Source organism: Sorex fumeus, unplaced genomic scaffold, assembly GCF_029834395.1.
Source record: "Sorex fumeus unplaced genomic scaffold, SorFum_2.1 ptg000029l, whole genome shotgun sequence".
Classification (NCBI taxonomy): Eukaryota; Metazoa; Chordata; class Mammalia; order Eulipotyphla; family Soricidae; genus Sorex; species Sorex fumeus.
The window spans coordinates 6,936,479-6,953,988 of record NW_026606086.1 but is presented as its reverse complement, the minus strand read 5'-3'; positions in this window follow the sequence as shown (position 1 = coordinate 6,953,988).

Genomic DNA, 17,510 nt, shown 5'->3' with positions numbered 1-17,510 from the left:
CTGGGTTTTGGCATATCGAATAAGCCAAGGGGAGTATGCCAGACTCTGCTATGCAAGCAGGATACTCTCGGTTGCCTGCCAGGTTCTCCAAGAGTAAGAACTAGATAATAAGATAATAAATGCGGCCACACACTTCCAGGAGTTGGGTTTTATAATCTCTGGGTCTTGGCCATTGATGGAATAACACAGTGCCGGGGGGAGTTGGTGGGTGTAATGCTTACCTACTGGAAGATGGGGGATCTGGGTGGAGGAGGCCCAGTCCCAATCCGAGCAGGATTGGGGATTTCAGCCCCAAGTCCTGCACGCCTGTGTTCCTCTGTCAGTTCCTTCATGCATGACGCTCGTCTGAACATGTGGAGAGTGGTCTTAAGCAAGGCTGTGGCTCGTTCTGGAGGTCTTTGGCTGCTGGAGCTCTGCTCTGGGCAAGGAGGGAACCTCAACCCGCCCCCTCCAGGGGGTCCGGGTGAGGACAACCACACCCAGGGGCAGGAGATTCTGATTGATTATGCCTATGTAATAAAGCCTCCATTAAAATGGCAGAATTATAGATTTCATAGCATATGAAGGTTGAACATATAAAATATTTGGAACAGTGGTACATTCAGATAAGGCTCCAAAATACATTACCCTCAATGATATCTACATATCTCTTTGCCTGCTATTCTTATATGTCCCTTTTTCATTCATTCATTCATCATCCTGTTATTCTTCGATTGCCTCGAGCAGGCCCCAGTAACGTCTCTTTCATCCTAGCCCTGAGATTATATTCAAGGCTATTTAGGAGAATGAGACCCATCATTGTTACTGGTATTTGGCATATTTGGTATGCCACGGGGAGTTTGCCAGACTCTGCCCTGTGGGCAGGCTACATTCGATAGCCTGCAAGTTTGTCCAAAGTAGGAATAAGACAATAAGGTGTCATAAAAAGAGTTCTGTTAAGATGTCGCGCGGCCGCAAATGCGGCTGCGCAGTTCCGGGATCTGGATTTTATAGTCTCTGAGTCTTGGCCGCTGATGGGATTACACGGCGCCAGGGGGCCAGGTGGTGGGTGTGACCCCCGCCTACTGGAATTTGGAGGATCTGGGTGGAAGATGCTCGACTCCAATTCGAGTAGGCTTGGAGGTCTCGGCCCCGGAACCCACGTGGCTTTGTCCCTCTGCCAGTACCTTCATGTGTGCGGAGAGTGGTCTCAGCATGGTGGTGGCTGGTCCTGGAGGTCTTCGGCTGCCGTAGCCCTGGTCGGGGCGGGGAGGAAAGCTCAACCCGCTCCCCTCCAAGGGACTCCGGGAAGGAACACCCAGGCGCGGGGGCCTTTAAAATTTGTCCCTTTAAAATTTGTTTATAATAAAACAAAAAATTTAAGTGATTGCTTCCCTGAATTCTATCATCATTCTGACTGTTAATCATTTTGTCCCAGCTCAAATTGTGACAATCTTGTGGGACTGAGCTCTTAGCATGTTGTTTCTTACATGAACTCAAAGTAGCTAGCTGCATATAAGAAAAAAATTACATAATACCCAAATGGTGTCAGAGAATTGGTTGTTTTGAGAATAAATAGTACATCAGAGTCAGAATTGTTGTGAGTCTGAATGCAGAGCAACAAGATCTACCCTACATTTACTGGCTGGTTTGTGATTAAATTGTAAAAATAATCTTACAATATATATTTACTTGTTATTCAAATTCTTCAGTCATGTAATAATTTTTGTTTGTAACTTGAAACATCCAATATATTTATCCAAAATGATCTCACTATTTTGTCTCGAAAAATTTTACAGGAAACTGTATGCATCAGATATTGAGAGATTGTAATACAGAGTTCACCATACCCCAGAAGATTTGTGACCTGCTATAAATTTTTTTAAGTTTTCATCTCCACAAGACCATCAAAAAATCAAACTAAAGAGACTTTCCTTAATTTGATAAACTGATCTGTTTTAAAAAATTAAACATAGACTATCTTTCCCTTGGTTTGAGGTGAGCAGGATCCCGGATGGCACAGCTCTGTCATAGATGAACTTTGAAAGGTTAAAAGAGTTACAATATGTGAACATTTTATTAACAAAGTTCTCCTGGCTGCTGAGTTAATTCAAAAGTAATTATTGTCCTTGCTGGAAAACTTTCCTCTGACTCTGAGCAGAACAATAACAGAATAAGCAATAACAGAGATAGACAAGCAGAGATTACCCAGCTAATTGACTGAAAGCTGTGAATAGCTAATCAAGCCAAATGATGCTTAATCATCTAACCAGAACATGAATAATTGGAGCACTTTGTGCTGAATAATTTTTTTGAGTGCTGCTTAAGTGTGAATAGTGGTGATGTTTAGGAAACTATTCTTCAACAACAGAGAAAAATGGTCTACAAGAATAATGAGCAAACAGAATACAATTTCATTAAGTAGTCAGGAGTTCAAACATATAGACTAAAGAGTTCATTAATTGCCCAGATTTTGATTTTAATATGCAAATTTATAGTTTGGAAAAATATGATGTCTCTAGTATTTCAATTGAATTAAATGACCTAGGTGTTGGGAGAATACTAATTAGATCGGTCTAATAGAAATAGACTGATCTAAACTTGTTTCCAGACTTCCTTAATTTTTTGTTTGTAGATGACTGATTTGATTGTGAAATTCTTTGGGTTGGTACATATTCGCAAACTTTATTTATCAGTCCTTCAAAATTAAGGTTCTGTATCTAAAATGAAGGCTCAACCCAGAGTGTAATCTGGCATCCTGTTTCTCCTTTGATCTTCACAGATCACCGGAATCTGATACCTGCTTTCCTTCACACTCTCACAACTACAATTCACTCACCCTCACTAAGAGTAAAGCTTAGAACTCCCTTCTAGTAATGAAAATAAAATTCCTAATGCAATTTTCTGTAAAACAACCCTCTTGATGAGCTGTAGCATAAGCAATGCTGCAAGCCCAGTGAAAGTTGTATGAGATCAGAAAGTTGGCTGCAGACACTCAAGATTTGCCTTTCACTACTCCTGCAGAAAATTGCAGTGTAAAGGAGTGGTGTTGAGTGGAGTGTTTCCAGCAGCAAAACCAGAATAGAAACCTAGTGATCTGAGAACAACTTTCTAATATTTGAGATTGATCAACATTCACGAATCACGACCATCCTGTTATTCGTCGATTGCCTCGAGCAGGCCCCAGTAACGTCTCCTTCATCCTAGCCCTGAAATTATATTCAAGGCTCTTTAGGAGAATGAGACCCATCATTGTTACTGGTATTTGGCATATTGGGTACACCACGGGGAGTTTGCCAGACTCTGCCGTGTGAGCAGGCTACATTCGGTAGCCTGCCAGTTTGTCCAAAGTAGGAATGAGATAATAAGATGTCACGGACTCGCGGTTCCGGGAGCTGGTTTTTATAGTCTCTGAGTCTTGGCCGCTGATGGGATTACACGGCACCAGGGGGCCAGTTGGTGGGTGTGACCCCCGCCTACTGGAATTTGGAGGATCTGGGTGGAGGATGCTCAGCTCAGATCTGAGTAGGCTTGGAGATCTCGGCCCCGGGTCCCGCTTGCCTTTGTTCCTCTGCCGGTACCTTCAGGTGTGCGGAGAGTGGTCTCAGCATGGTGGTGGCTGATCCTGGAGGTCTTCGGCTGCCAGAGCCCTGGTTGGGAAGGGGAGGAAAGCTCAAACCGCTCCCCTCCAAGGGGCCCTGGCGAGGACAGCCAGGCGCGGGGGCAGGAGACTGCACTGATCAACATTATCTCCCCATTTTTAAACATATAGAACATTAAACATATAGTGTAATTTGTTAAGATTTGTTCTAACATTCAGGTTCAGACTGACCACTGATCAATATTAAACTTTCCCCAGAGTTGTGCGCTTTTAATGTTTATTTTTATTACTATAGCTGAGGTAGGACAGTTACCAAAGTGTTAGTATTTATGGTTCTGATATGCAAAGCTACTGTGCTTCAGTACCACTCAAAGTACCCAAAGTCTCCACCTATGTCCCAAGTGAACTTTAGTCCCCCTCTTCACTTTATCCCTCCACCCCACCCACAATGCTTCATAATATGTGATTTAATACCTTGTTGGTTTCTCTGTAGACCACAGATGAGTGAGATCATCCAGTATTTGTCCTTTTTCCCTCCTCTGACTGACTTCACTTAACAGGATACCCTCCACTTTCTTCCAAATTACAGTGAACTGCAAGATCATCCTTTCTTAAAGATGTAGTAGTATTCCATTGAGTATCACAACTTCACTTTATAATAATATAATAATAATAACAATAATAATGTATCACAACTTCACTTTATAATAATAATTAACAGATTTACAATAGCGTTAATGTTTATAGTCTTGTGGTACATTCATTACACCTCACCAACACCAAAGTTCCAAGACACCATGTATAAACCTTATGCTAGTTTAATTAACGTCTTTATCCCCCCACCCCTGGCTTTGTAGCCTCAATTATATAATTCAAAAACAATGCTTTGTCACCTTTCAATACTATTATCTTGATTTGTTCCTCCATGTGGCACATATCAGTATGGTCAATCTAGTATATGTCCTTCTTCCTCTGACTTATTTCATAGTCTATGATTCCCTACAGTTTCATCCTAGCTACACAGAAAAGTAAAATTTGGACATTTGGGTTGCTTCCACACATGAAGGTACTGGGAGAGGGACAAATCCACGCGGGTTCTGGGGCCGAGATCTCCAAGCCTACTCGGATTGGGTCCGAGCATCCTCCACCCAGATCCTCCAAATTCCAGTAGGTGAGGGTCACACCCACCAACTGGCCCCCCTGGCGCTGTGTAATCCCATCAACGACCAAGACTCAGAGACTATAAAAACCAGCTCACGGCCGTGCGACATCTTATTATGACATCTTATAATCTCACTCCTGCTTTGGACAAACTGGCAGGCTACCGAATGTAGCCTGCCCACAAGGCAGAGTCTGGCAAACTCCCCGTGGCGTACCCAATATGCCAAATACCAGTAACAATGATGGGTCTCATTCTCCTAAAGAGCCTTGAATATAATCTCAGGGCTAGGATGAAGGAGACGTTACTGGGGCCTGCTTCAGGCAATCGACGAATAACAGGATGATTTGTGATTTGTGATTTGTGGGTTGCTTCCATATCTTGGGTATTGCAATGAACATAGGTATGCATATGTCTTTTTGAACCAATATTTTTGAGTTTGGGGAATAGATGGCAACAAGTAGAATCACCTGGTCACATTAAAGCACTCTTACCTGAGAATTCTCTATACTTTTCTCCAGCTTAATGGCATAGAGTGTTTATGATATTTGATATTTCTATTATGATATTTTGTATTTCTGAGGTATCTGACCCAGGGACAGAGATTCTCTGCTTGCTCCCACCAACCACAGCCACCACCACACTCCAGGACGCCTTCCGGACCCACATGGCAGCTCCGGCTGAGACTCACACACGACCTGCCATCAGTACTCATCACAAGGTCAGACCTGAACACCTGAAGAACCTGCCATCAGTACTCATCACTCATCACCCACAGAACAAGATAAGCGGAACCCTCTAAGACCTTGGACTCCAGACTCAATGGACTCAGGGACAGAGATTCTCTGCTTGCTCCCACCAACCACAGGTGACAAAGGGATTTTAATCAGGAGCCCCACCCTACCCTGCCCTGTCTGCTTCCACCAACCACCAGAGACCCAGGGATCAGATTGCGCACAGAAGACCCACCCTACCCCAACCCAGACCAGATAAATACCCCACTGGCAGACCTCCACTACCGACACTACCTCCACTACCCAGCCACCGCCACACTCCAGGACGCTTTCCAGACCCGCGCAGCCTCGAAGCAGCCACGCGACACATCATAAGACACTAAATACCCATCTTCCGGAATTGCTGTACCATATTTGGTAGGGTTCAAATATGGTAACACCTACCAGGGCAATTAGAGGTCGCCCCAAAAGCCTCTATCCCTCTAGAAAAGACTGGCAAGCTACTGAGAGTATTCCGCCCACACGGCAGAGCCTGGCAAGCGATCTATTGTGTATTCGTTATGCCAAAACCAGTAACTACAATGGGTCTCATTCACCTGACCCTGAAGGCTTCATCAACATGGCAGCACTGAGAAGGATGAGAAAGGAGAGGCCAATAAAATCCCAAAGCCGAACTAGGCTGCCACAACGAAGGAAGACAAAAATGATCGTCTGTACTTTCAATGCACGTACGCTAGCATCAGAGGACTTGATGGTACAAGCGCAAAAGATCAAGTACGACATCATTGGTCTGACCGAGAAAAGAAGGCACCAATCTCATCATGCCGTTTTCGAAACTGGAGAAGAATTGATCCTCGGAACATGTGATAAAAGAGGTGTTGGAGGCATCGGTGTCCTTGTCAACACAAACTTGGTCATGAACATTGATTCATTCGAACACCTAACAACCCGAATAGGACGTTTACATTTGAATAGATGTGGCTCACTGCCGGCAGTTTCTATCTTCGTTGTCTACGCACCAACATCTCATTATGATGAAGGAGAAATTGAGATGTTCTACATGGAGCTGGAGAAGCTCTATAAAGAAGACCACATCTTCTACAAGATCACTGTGGGTGATTTTAATGCCAAGATAGGACCGAGAAGATCAGCTGAAGAACTTCACATTGGGACCATGGCCTTGAACGGAACGAACAGGTGAGAGACTGAGTTCATCATGTCGACCAAGACCATCCATGGTAACTCACAGTTCCAGATGGTCGAATCTAAACGTTGGACATGGGAGTCTCCCGGTAGACGATTCCACAATGAAATAGACCACATCATATTCAATCAACGGTTTTGCTTGACCGATGTCGCTGTCGTGCCAAAATTCCAAATGGGATCGGACCACCGTCTCCTTCGTGCAAAATTCTACTTCACAGAGAGGGGAGAAAGGGCTGCAAAGTTTAAAAAGAGAACTCCCAGAATGACCACCAACTGGGAGCTCTTTGGCACTATAGCAGCAACGTGGGAAGATGCCATTGTTGACAACATTGACGAGGAATACGATCGACTGGTTCAGCACCTCCATGATTGTGCGAGGAATTCCAAGAGAGAGATAGCCACAAAAAACTGCCTATCTTCGAAAACTCTTGAGCTTATTCGCCAACGTGGTTTGGCGCATGCCTCAGGCAACTGCAAGCTAATGTCAGAGCTCGCAAAGCAGTGCAGAGATGCAATCAAGGAAGACCTCAAAGAGAGAAGAGCAGAAGTGCTGGTAGATGCGGCAGAAGCCAGGAAACGTATTCGTAATGCCCGCCTGTCCTTCGCCAACTACGAGACCAAGATGACTGCCCTCCGATGTCCTGATGGATCTATCACATCCTCCAGAACGGCAATGGAGAAGATTATCCATGACTTCTATTCAAATCTCTTCGATAGCCATATCCACTTGCCGACATACTAAATTCCACAGGATGGATATGTCATTCCCAATGTTCTACCTTCCGAAATCCAACACGCCATTTCATCAGTAAAGAAACGAACAGCACCTGGCCCAGACAAGGTCAGACCTGAACACCTGAAGAACCTGCCATCAGTACTCATCAATACACTGGCTCGGCTCTTCACACGCTACCTGTCTGAATGCAAGTTTCCATCCCAATGGAAAACCAGCAGGACTGTACTACTGTTCAAGAAGGGACACATCCATAACATTGGAAACTATCGCCCGATCTGCCTATTGTCTGTCATCTACAAGCTGTTCACGCGAGTCATCCTAAATAGGATTGGCAGAACACTAGATGAAGGACAACCATGCGAGCAAGCCGGGTTCCGCAAAGGATTCAGCACCATCGACCATATCCACACAATAACCAAGCTCATTGAGGTTTCTCGGGAGTTCAAGATGCTGCTCTGTCTAACGTTCATTGATTTAAAGAAGGCCTTTGATTCTGTTGAGACAGAAGCGGTCACTGAAGCCCTAGCCAATCAGGGCATTCAAGCTCAATACACCAAGATCCTCCGTGAGCTGTATTGCAGATTCACTACCAGGATCTCACCATTCTACAGGGAGGTGGTCATTGATGTCAAGAGAGGGGTTTGTCAGGGTGATACCATTTCACTGAAACTCTTCAGTGCCACCCTCGAGAACGTCATGCGACAACTGGAATGGGAAGGAGTGGAAGTGAAGATAGACGGTCGGCAACTACACCACCTCCGCTTTGCTGATGACATCATTCTTATAACACCAAACATCAGCCAAGCGGCACAAATGCTGGCCGACTTTGACCGTGAGTGTGGAAAGGTCGGTCTACAGCTGAATCTTACTAAGACAATGTTTATGAGAAACAGCCTCGTTCCTGATGCCCCATTCACTCTCAATGGAACGACCATCTCCGAATGCAACAGCTATGTGTACCTAGGTCGAGAAGTTAACATGACAAATGACCTGGCACCCAAGCTGTGCAGGAGGAAGAGAGCGGCTTGGAACACCTTCAAGAGCGTCGAAGAAATAGTTAAGAGGACGAAGAACCTCCGGCTCCGGGCACATCTCTTTGATTCCACTGTTCTTCCTGCTTTACCATATGCCTCAGAGACCGGGGCCCTATGCAAACAGGATGAGAATGCTATTCGGGTCTCCCAAAGAGGAATTTAAAGAACTATGCTTGGAATATCACGTTTCACTCAACTGAGAGAAAGAATCCGGAGTTCCGACATCCGTCAACGATCAAGAATCAGGGACGCTGTCTCGTTTGCCAAGGTGTCAAAAATCAGATGGGCTGGTCACGTAATGAGATTTAAAGAGGACCGCTGGACTAGAGCTGTTACCGACTGGATTCCACGGAATATCAAAAGACCGCGTGGCCGCCCACCTACCAGATGGTCAGACTTCTTCATCAAGATCATGAACGATTGGTTTGAGACTCTTCATGTTCCTAGAGCGAACAGATGCCATTGGGCTACACTAGCACACGACAGGGACTAATGGAGATGTTACTGGCTCCCGCTCGAGCAAATCGATGATTAACGGGAAGTCAAGTGATCAAGTGAGGTATCTTTTATAATTTATCCCCTTTCATCTCTGATTTTTTATTTTTCTCAAGAGTCTAGCTAGCAAAAAGTTTCATTAATCCTTTATAGTACCATTTCCTAATTTCTATAATATTGATTGCTACTCTAATTTTTGGTATTTCTTTCTAATTACTTTGGATTTCAATTTTTATTATTTTCCTACTTTCTCAAGCTGTATGGTTAGGTTAATTAATTGAGCTCTTTCCTGTTTTCTGATGTGCACTTGATTTTCCATGAGCAAAACACTTAGTGTTTTTGCTGTGTACCATATGTTATGATAGTTTGTGTTTCATTTTTGTTTCTAGAAATATTTTATTTCTTCTTTGATTTCTTTTTTGATGAAAAAATTATTTTCATAGTCTGATTTTCAGTTTCAAAATGTTTGACCTTTTTCTCTCCTTTCCTATTATGGTTAATTTGTACCTCTATGACACTGTTCTCTGAAAAAATACTTAACATTATTTTCTCATTCATGGCATTATAGATACTCAAATTGTGCCTTAGCATGTGTTTTATCCTTTAAAAAAAATTAGCTTATCTAGGGTAGACGGTAGTAAGTCCATTAATCCCAATATATCCAATTCCTCATTTTGGCCGAGTACTACTAATGTTCTGTCTGGTTGATCTGTCCAGTGGTAAAAATAGTGTATTGTCATTGCTAAATTTTCTCGTGTATATTAGAAGTTACTTCATTAGGTATATATATATTTTTTGTGTCAAATTATGATATATGTAATGTTTTGTTACACATATATTTGTTAAATTCTCCTGCTATATTGATCCCTTAACAAAGTGTCCATCCCTAGCTTTACTTCCTTTAACTTGAGTGTTATTTGTTATGGTGCAAATATGGACATTCCTGCTGTTTTTAAGCTGACATGACCCTAATGATTGTTCTCTAGTCTTCCAGTCTGAGCCTATATTTATTGTGTGAGTAGAAAGTTTGTCTCTTATAAGCAGATGAAAGTTGGATTTTGTTTTCTGACTCTCCCAGACACTCTGCATTTTGATGCAGGCATTTGATCCTTTGATATTTAAAGAATTATTTACATAAATTATTTACATTTGGCTTTTATTCCATTAAGTTTTCCTTACAGGACTACTTTAAATGCAACAAATATCTTTAACTGTTGTTTGCTTAAAAATGCTTTTATCACTCCCTTAAATTTCAGTGATAATAACTTGCAGGGTAAAGAGTTTGTGGCTGTAGATTCTTTTCATTCAGTTCTTTAACTATGTTATTCCATTCTTTTATAGTTCGTATAGTTGACAGGGTGTTTTGAGAAATCTCATGTGAATTTTATTTTATTTCCTTTGTATTTGATACTTACTTCTCTCTCCCCATTTTATATAGTCTAACTGTCTCTAATTTTGAAATTTTGATTGCATGTATTTTATACTGGTTTTTTTTGGTGGGGGTTTTATTTTTGGCACTACTTCAGCCCCCTGCATCAGGACACAAGTCTTATGCTTTCAATGGAAAGTTCTCAGTTATTATGCATTCACCTTTTACTTGTTTCTCTCCTTCTGGCGTTCCTATAATTTGGCTCCATTTTTCTCATCCAACTTTCTACACAGAGAATCCAAAACCTTCTACGTAGAATACTGGAGGCAGCAGTTCTCTGTGTAGGTCTTGACAAAAACTGAGTCTGGTTCTGAGTTAACAGTTGCTAGTAAAAAAAAAACTGGTTTTCTCTAATGTGTTTTTGTTCAGCTTCTACCCTTAGGTTGCTGTTTTATGCCTGGCACTGGTTTACTGTATATGCTGGTTTTCAGTCTCTCCACCTTTCTCCTTAGGGAAAATGGTCCTTAGATGAAAGTCCTCAGCTCTGCATTCTGCTGAGTTGAGTCTCACTGAGGTGATTCACCAGTAAGTTTTCTCAATACTCTTTTAAGGTGCTACATTCAGTTTTAATTTCATTTTAACTATAATTTAGGAAGCAACAATAACGTTAAAATTTATGGTATTGATACACACCAACAACATGATTTAATTTTATTTTTCCAGTAAATAAATTATGAAAACTATACTAAGTGCCTTATTTGCTTCTGCTTGGAGGAAATTAGGGGAAGAAGGAAACCTAATTAATTCTGTATGTCTCTAGAGGATATGTATTTCAAGCTTAAATGAAAAGTCAAGCTCAAATCAGAATTGTCCACTTAGAGTCCAAAAACAAAGCATAGTCAGAATAAGACGGCCCCAAGACTAGGGATCACTCTATCACAGTATCACTGTCATCCAGTTGATCATTGATTTACTCGAGCGGGCACCAGTAACATCTCTATTCCTCCCAGCCCTGAGATTTTTTTTTTAATGTAGGAGTACTGCTATTTATTCAGCCCCTGACTAGCTGATTGAATTGTGCATGAACTCCACCTTACTTTTTTTTAATTTTTTATGATTTTATTTATTGAATCACCGTGAGAGCAGTTACAAAGTTTTCGGGTCTAAGTCTCAGTCATACAATGAAACACCTGTACCTTCACCAGTGCCCATTCTCCACCACCAAAAACCCCAGTATACCCCCATCCTACACCCTCACCCTACCTCTGGGGCAGATGATTTCCACATTACTTTCTCTCTACTTTGATCACATTCAATATTTCGACACCAGACCCACCATTATTATTTGAGATTTTACCCCAACACTTAGATCTGCTGAAAAGGCAACAGTAGACAATTTGTGTTCTATTGCTGGTTATGAATAGCATATTATGTTGCGTGGCTGCAGTTGGGTTATGTGATTTTGAAATTCTGAAATTTTAACACTTAAATCTGGAGGGATTTAAGTGTTAAATCCCAAGGGGGAGCAGGCGGAGGGACAATACCCTTTCCCCCCTGGGGTGGCCCGGCAACAGTAACCTACTGTATGGTTCAGATGCATTTCTGCCAAAAGCCGCTGGGTTTCGAGATTTGTTTCTGAGTCTCTGGGATCAAGGCCATTAAGCAGCTTGATCAGGAGCCAGAGGGGCCGTTTGTGGGTGATGACTTGGGGTCTCGTTGGGGTGGGGAGGACAGGCCCGGCTCCCCCCTCATCCCACGAGGCCCAACAAGTTTCGTCACTGTGGGCCCAAGCCTGACTGTCCAGTGGCCTCTGGAGAATGACTGCCACCAAGCTGCCAAGAAGGAGCAGGAGGAGTGACAACACCCTTTCCTCCCTGGGGTGGCCTGGCGACAGTAACGTACTGCAGGGTCCGGACGCAATTCTGCCAAAAGCCACTTGGTTTTGAGGTTTGTTTCTGAGTCTCTGGGATCATGGCCGTTAAGCAGCTTGATCAGGAGCCAGAGAGGCTGTTCATGGGCGATGACTTGGGGTCTCGTTGAGGTGGGGAGGACAGGACTGACTCCCCCCACATCCCATGAGACCCTGCATGTCTCGTCACTGGGGGCCCAAACCTGATTGTCCGATGGCCTCTGAAGGATGGTGGCCACTGGGCCGCCAGGGGGAACAGGCCAAGGCACAAAACTTATCCCCAACCGGAGTGGTCCATCACTGTTAACCTACTGCAGGGCTTTTTTCTGCCAAAAGCCGCTGGGTTTCCAGATTTGTTTCTGAGTCTCTGGGATCATGGCTATTAAGCAGTTCAATCAGGAACCAGAGAGGCCACGCCTCCAATTATATAGCTGAGCTGGAGGTGGTTTGTGGGTGTGTTTCCCACATACCTGACTTTTGGCCATTTACTTTCTTGGTAAACTTTGCCCCAAGTTTTTGGGGTCTGGCCAAAGGCAAAGCAGCAATTTGGGGGTATCTGGAAGTCTGAAGGCGCCATCAGGCTGCTGATGCACTCGCCTCACAGGTACAGATTGACCTGCTGGCGGCACCATACCCCCGCCAGCCCTGAGATTTTAGCAGCCTCTTCTTGTTGATCTTTTCCCAATGATTGGAGCTCTTTCAGGGTCAGTGGAATGAGACCTGCTGTCGTTACTGTATTTGGCATATCGAATAAGTCAGGGGGAGCTTACCAAGCTCTGCCCATGCAGGCGGGATGCTCTTGATGGCTTGCCAGGCTCTCTGAGAGGCATATGTTTATATATTTCTCTCTATGTTTTGTTGCCTACTGTCTGAACCCCATCAAATATGGCATAGTAACCATGGAAAATGGGTAGGAAGTGTCTTATAATGTGTTGTGCGACTGCAAAGCAGCCACACAGTCTGGAAAGTAGCCTGGAGCGTGGTGGTGGTTGGGCAGTGGAGGTCGACTGCCTGGGGTTGGGTTCCTTGGGGTGGGAAGGGCTTTCGCCCGCCCCACAGCCCAGGGATAAAATACGAAAAGGAAAGGCAATCAAGAAATTTGCCTTTTTAGAAGATCTGTGTGTTTCTGGAGCTGGAGCGATAGTATAGCGGATAGGGCATTTGTCTTGCACGAAGGAACACAGGTTCAATCCTCAGCATTCTATATGGTCCCCCGAGCACCACTAGGAGTGATTCTTGAGTGCAGAGCCAGGAGTAAGCCTTGAGCATCAGTGAGTGTGACCAAACTACAAAAAAAAAAAAAAAAAGGCTTGTGTGTGTTTCTACTGCTTGTGTTGGCCTGATATGTTGGCGTATACACAGAGAAAGCCTACATTCCATAAAGAATTCATTGATTTCTTTTACCATATATTACATTTTCTGCTCTAGTCTTTCCAACTTTTTCTCTCCTGTAGTGAGACCTGTTTCTCTAAACCTTGTCTTCTCGTAGAACTTCATCTACACTTAGTTTATATACAATCTGCTTCAAAAGCACAGGAGGCAGATAACCCATTCAACAAGATTTATCAACTCTGACTGCATAAACATTGCCACCAAAGCTTTTAAAAATACCCATCACTGAGCTGAAGACCACAGCAACTAAATCTTATTCCAATCAGCAACATTTTTTAGCTTACTAGGTATTCCAGATTCAGAGCCTAAGTTGAGAATTGCTATCTTGGAAATTAGCACTTTTTTTTGGCAAAGACTAGTTCTGATCCCTTGTAGTTTAAATTGATCTGTCCTCTCTTTTTATCATAACAAGAAAGTTTCCTGAGAGATTTGGAATGAAATTAAATATTTTGACAGTGGTACTTGCCCAACCCTTATCTAGCTGTTTATATCAGCTGACCCTATGTCTATGCCAGGCACCAATGCCTGAGAAAAATGAACCTCTAGTCCCAATAAGTGTTTAAGAAATATCAACTCTTACTGTTTGTTGCTGTAATAGCTCCTACCATAAATTATCACTAACCTAGTGTTTTAAAAAAGCACAAAATAATGGTCTCACATTTTTGTAAATCAGTAGTCAGTTCTATAAAACATCAATCTCCCCTGGATAATATTAAGACTAATGCAAAACGGTGTTCCATTTCAGAATCAAAATGTGGTGCTTATGAGTAAGCAATGTCCCTGCAAAAAGCTCTAACTAAATCAAAACCAAACACAAATTCCCAGTAAATAAAGAAAAAGAACCGAAACTTCAAAAAGGCTTCTTTTTTTTTCCCTTTTTTTTTCAGGTTTTATAATTTTTTTTTTAATTTTTATTAGTGAGACACCATGATGTACAGTTGTAGACTTACAAATTTTTGTGCTTGGGTTTCAATTATACAATGGTCAAATACCCATCCTTACACCAGTGCCCATTTCCCACCACCACGGATCCCAGTATCCCTCCTACCCCCCATCCTCCCCATCCCGCCCTGCCTTTGTGGCAGGGCTTCCCTTTTGTTCTCTCTCTCCTCTTGGGTGTTGTGGTTTGCAAAAGAGGCATTGAGTGTCAATCATGTTTGGTCTAAAGTCAAAAAAAAGACACTTCTTTTATTTCCCTTAAATGTTTTTAAAGGAAATTTAAAAGTTGTTAGAGAAAATTTCATTTGTGCATTTTATATGCATTTTATATTTTATACATATTGTGAGATTGCCATTTTTAATGATCAAATCTTTTTTTTAACAACACTCTTCATGGTTGGGTTTCAGTCATACCATATTCCAACACCCATCCCTCCACCAGTGTAATTTCCCAGCACCAATGGCCCCAGTTTTCCTCTCACTCCTCCAAGCTACCCCCACCACTTCCTGCCTTTATGGCAGACAACTCTCTTTTCTCTCTCTCTCTTTCTCATTCTTTTTTTCCTTTCTTTTTTAAAAAATTTTATTAGTGAAACATCATGAGGTATAGTTGTAGACTTACAAATTTTTGTCTTGGGTTTCAGTTATACAATGATCAAGTACTCAGCCCTCCACCAGTGCCCATTCTCCACCACCAATGTCCCAGTCTCCCTCCCACCCCCCTCCCATTCCACCCCTCCACTTGGGGATTCCCTTTGTTCTCTCTCTCCTTTTGGGTTTAATAACACTTTCTTCTCTTTCATTATTTGTACATAGAAAAGTTATGACATTTTATGTATTGATTTTGTTACCTGCCACTTTACTATACAAATCTATTGTTTTTAGGAATTCTTTGCTGGATGCTCTAGGGTTCTCTAAGTATAGTATCACATCATCTGCATACAGTGAGAGCTTGAATTCTTCCTTTCCTATCTGGATACCCTTAATGTCTTTTACTTCCCTGACTGCTATGGCAAGTGCTTCCAGTACTATATTGAATAGAGGTGGTGAGAGTGGGCATCCACGTCTTGTCCCTGATCTTAGAGAAAAGGCTCTTAGTTTTTCCTCACTGAGAATATTGTTTGCTGCAGGGTTTGTGGTAGATGGCTCTGACTATATTAAGGAAAGTTCCTTCAACTCCCATTTTACTGAGAGTTTTCATCATAAACGGGTGCTGGATCTTGTCAAATGCTTTCTCTGCATCTATCAATATGATCATATGGTTTGAATCTTTTATTTTATTTTTATATGATGAATTACGTTTATTGATCAGAGAATGTCAGATCATCCTTGCATCCAGTGGGATTAATTCCACTTGGTCACAGTGTTTGATTCTTTGTATGAGACATTGGATTCTATTTGATAATATTTTGAGGAGCTTTGCATCTGTGTTCATCAGGTATATGGGTCTGTAATTTTCTTTTTGTGATGTTTCTGTCAGCTTTTGGTATTACAGTGATATGTACCTCATAGAAACTGTTTAGGAATGTTTCTGCTTCTTCAATTTCCTAGAAAATCTTGTAAAGTTCTGGGAATGTGTCCTCTTTAAATGTTTGAGAGGATTCATTAGTGAATCCATCTGAACCTAGGCTTTTGTTTGGGGGAAGACTTTTGATTACAGTTTCAATTTCCTTGAAAGTGATTGGTCTACTCAGGTATTCCAAATCTTGGTTCAGCCTTGGGAGGTTATAGAAATCCATGAATTTATCCATTTCTTCTAGGTTTTTTTTTTTTTGGCATACTGACTCTTGCTAGTGGTTTATCTATCTTGTTTATTTTTTTCAAAGAACTAGGTCTTGGTTTCATTAAACTTTGGGGTTGGTTTTTGGGAATCCAGCTCATTGATCTGCTCTCTGTTTTGTTATTTCTTTCCTCCTGCCTGGTTTAGATGCCTTTTGTTGATCATTTCTAAAATGTTAAGCTGTGATGTCAAGATATTTATGTGGGCCCTTGTTTTTTCTTCCTGTTAAGTGCCTGCAGAACTATAATTTTTTTCCCTTAACACTGCTTTAGTTGTGTCCCACTCGTTCTGGTAGCTCATGTCTTCATTCTCATTTGTTTCCAGCAATCTTTTGATTTCTTCCTTGGTTTCCTTTCTAACTCACTGGTTGTTCAACATTGGGCTGTTTAATTCCGAGGTGTTTTATTTGATTCTCCGTTTCTGAACGTGATTAACTTCTATCTTCAGTAAATCATGGTCTGAAAAAATAGTTGATACAATTTCTATCTTGCTGATTCTATGAAAGTAAACTTTGTGGCCCAGGACATGGTGTATCTTGGAAAATGTTCCATGTACACTGGAAAAGAATGTGTATTTAGCTTTTTTCCCAATCCATGAGCAAGAAATCTCTCCATTTCTTTTTTTTTTTAATTTTTTCCCTTTATTTTATTTTATTTTTTTTACAGTTGTAGATTTACAATTTTTTGTGCTTGGGTTTCGATTATACAATGATCAGATACCCATCCCTCCATCAGTGCCCATTTTCCACCACCATGGATAATATCCCTCACACCCCCATCCCCCCATCCCCCCTGTCTCTGTGGCAGGGCAATCCCCTGTGTTCTCTCTCTCCTTTTGGGTGTTGTGGGAAATCTCTCCATTTCTATGATCAATCATTTATATCATCATTAGACTATAATGATGGTAAAAATCCTGTATACATCTATTAGCCTTCTCTCTTCCATTTTTCCTTCAGGACTGGTACTTCCTTGCTGAGTTTTAGTCTTGTTGATTTATCAAGTGATGAAAAGGTGGTGTTGAAGTCTCCAACTACTATTATGTTGTTACCAATGTCCTCCTTGAAGTCTATTAGCAGTTGTTTTAAGTATTTTTTTTTTGGCCCCTCATTGGATGTGTATATGTTTAGGAGTGTGAGTTTTTCCTGATATACATATCCCTTGATTATTTAAAAATGGCC